This window comes from Mandrillus leucophaeus, unplaced genomic scaffold (genome assembly GCF_000951045.1).
Source record: "Mandrillus leucophaeus isolate KB7577 unplaced genomic scaffold, Mleu.le_1.0 Scaffold250, whole genome shotgun sequence".
NCBI lineage: Eukaryota > Metazoa > Chordata > Mammalia > Primates > Cercopithecidae > Mandrillus > Mandrillus leucophaeus.
The window spans coordinates 2,621,169-2,624,254 of NW_012102588.1; the positions used below are offsets into that span (position 1 = coordinate 2,621,169).

The following is a 3,086-nucleotide window of genomic DNA, read 5'->3' on the forward strand; positions in this document are numbered from 1 at the left end:
TTTGGGGTCTGTCCTGTGCATTTTAGGATGTTTACCATCATCCCCAGCCTTTACCCACTAGGTACTAGTAGCATCCCTACCCCTAGGTTGTGACAACCAAAAATGTCTCCAGACATTGCCAAATGTCCTCAGGTTGAGAATCATGAGTCTAGTATATTCATTAACCTTGAGCAATGAACTCCAAAAATTCAAGATATAAACCTCATACCATTTTCAACACTTCACCTTCACAGGGGCTTAGTTCTTAATTAAATCTTTAATAAATAGTGTTGATGATGAAAATGAACATAAATAATGATGTAATAAACATATTTTGCATAAATACTTTTCTATCTTTTGCATTATTTCCATTCTAATGATAGTCAAACGGAACAAACATTTTAAAGGCTTCTCATTCATACTGTTAATCACTGACTAAAGAGTTGTACAAATTTACATTTCTACTATCAGTTTAAGAGTCTGCCTTACCACACCCTCACCAGCATCAGTTATTATGTGTATATTTCTATCTTTGCTAATATGAATTCTTATTTCTATTTATTTCAGTATTTATGTTTATACAAATTTGTATTGTTCTTATTTATATTTTTGAGCACTAATAAGAGTGAATATTTCCCATATGTTATAGCCAGTGGCACTTCTTTTTTTCTCAACTGTTTTGTGCTTTTTGCTCATTTGGCTTTCAGGTGGTCTTAGTATTGTTCTTTTTTTTAGAGACAGAGTCTCGTTCTGTCACCCAGGCTGGAGTGCAGTGTCGCCATCTTGGCTCATTGCAACCTCTGCCTCCCAGCTTCAAGCGATTCTCATCCCTCAGCCTCCTGAGTAGCTGGGATTACAGGCATACACCACCACACCTGGATAGTTTTGTATTTTTTAGTAGAGACAAGGTTTCGTCATGTTGGCCTGGCTGGTCTTAAACTCCTGGCCTCAAGTGATCCATCCACCTTGGCCTCCCAAAGTGTTGGGATTACAGGCGTGAGTCACCGTGCTCGGCCCTTAGTATTATTTTTATCAATTTGTTCAAGCTCTCTGTATATTGTAACCTGGATAGCATATATTTCTACAAAAAAATATTTTGCATAAAGGCATTAGAGCTTAGACTTTATTAAAGCTCTGGGAAGATGGCAAAGGATTTAAATCACAGCAACTGAAGGAAGCTTAAATTGAATTCTAAACACTCCTCTTTTTATAAGTCCTTTGTCATTTGTCTTTCTCTTTTCTCTTTCTTTCCTTCTCTTCCCTATGCCTCCCTCCCACCTCTTCATTCCCTAATTTCTGTTGCTTTTCAATGGAAACTAGCTTAGTTATTTCTTTGGTCTTTGCCTCCATTTACCGATACTCTCTGTTTGTCTTCCACCCTAGTGGAAGGTATTAGTTTATCAAGGTATTTTCTTAAATGAGGACACTTAGTTTAAGTGTTACGCCAGTAACAACTTTCAAGATATCTTGATTATTATACCAGAGTGAAAAAGAGTTCTGAATCCTGTTGCCCTATTTGTTTCAAATACTTTCTCCACTTTGTTTAACTGATGGGTAATAGGCTTAATACCTGGGTGATTAAGTAATCTGTACAACAAACCTCCATGACACAAGTTTACCCATGTAACAAACCTGCACATGCACCCCTGAACTTAAAAAATATTTTAAAAATTAAAAAAAGAAAACAGTAATCAAAAAACAAAATAATTTATTGCTGGTATGATTCCATCCTGCACAGCTGTTCTCTGGAGTGTGGTCGTTTACCTCTGTCTGGCTTCTCTCCTACCTAAGTGCTTGCTGCCACCCATGGAAGATTTGATGGACAGGGACATCAGACTCCTGAGGCTCCAGAACTATCTTTTTGGTTGTGAACTAGAGGTCAACAAAGATTATCACTTTAAGGTGGATAATGATGAAAATGCGCACAAGTTATCTTTAAGAATGGTCAGTTTAGGGGCTGGTAGAAAGGATGGATTGTATATTGTTGAAGCAGAAGTAACGAACTATGAAGGCAGTCCAATTAAAGTAATACTAGCAACTTTAAAAATTATGTACAGTCAATGGTTTATCTTGGGGGCCTTGAAACAACATCTCCTGTGGCCTTAACACTCAGTGCGTTTCAGGGCCTGGGCATATGAGTACACAGCACTTACTAGGTATGAAGGAAGACGCAAAGCAGAAGATGAAGAGGAGGGAGATGTGAAACTCTTTAGTATATCTGGAAAGTGATCTGCCCCTGGAAGTGGGTGCATTTCCACAAGAAAAAAATAAAACTTCTTGCTGATGAAAATCACGATGATGATGATGAAAAGGAAGAAGATTTTGATAAGGGGAAAGCTGAAGAAAAAGCTCTAGTGATCTACACAGGATACTCCATCCAAAAAATTCACAAAAATAAAACCAAAATAAAAAAGACTCAGAACTATCAAGATTAAGAATCCTTCAAAAACAGGGAGAAAAAACCTCTTAAAACACCAAAAGGACCTAGTTTTGTGGAAGACATTAAAAGCAAAAATGCAAGCAAGTATAGAAAAAGTTGGTTCTCTTCCCAAAGCTAAGTACATCAATTATGTGAATAATTCCTTCTGGATGACTGACTAGGAAGCTATTCACGATCTCTGGAAGTGGAAGAAGTCTCTTTAAGAAAATAGTTTAGGCCAGGTGCGGTGGCTCACGCCTGTAACCCTAGCACTTTGGGAGGCCAAGGTGGGCGGATTACTTGAGGTCAGGAGTTCAAAACCAGCCTGGCTAACATGGTGAAACCTCATCTCTCCAAAAATAAATAAATAAATAACAATACAAAAAATTAGCCAGGCAAAGTGGTGGATGCCTATAATCCCAGCTACTCGGGAGGCTGAGACAGGAGAATCGCTTGAACCTGGGAGGTGGAGGTTGCAGTGAGCAGAGATTGCACCATTGCGTTCCAGCCTGGGCAACAGAGTGAGACTCTGTCTCAAAAAAAATAAATAAATAAATAAATAAAATAGTTTAAACAGTTTGTTAAAATTTTCTCTTTCTTTTCTTTCAAAAAATTCTTTTAACCAAATGGTTCTTATAGAGACAAAAATTATCTGTCATTTCATTTCTATAACAGTTGATATCTAACT

The 3,086-nt window shown here is 37.5% G+C and overlaps 1 pseudogene; it reads left to right on the forward strand.

Moving 5' to 3' along the window:
- Positions 1–1,785: 1,785 nt before the first annotated feature.
- LOC105542128 lies at positions 1,786–2,622 on the forward strand (annotated as a pseudogene).
- The last annotated feature ends 464 nt before the right edge of the window (positions 2,623–3,086 follow it).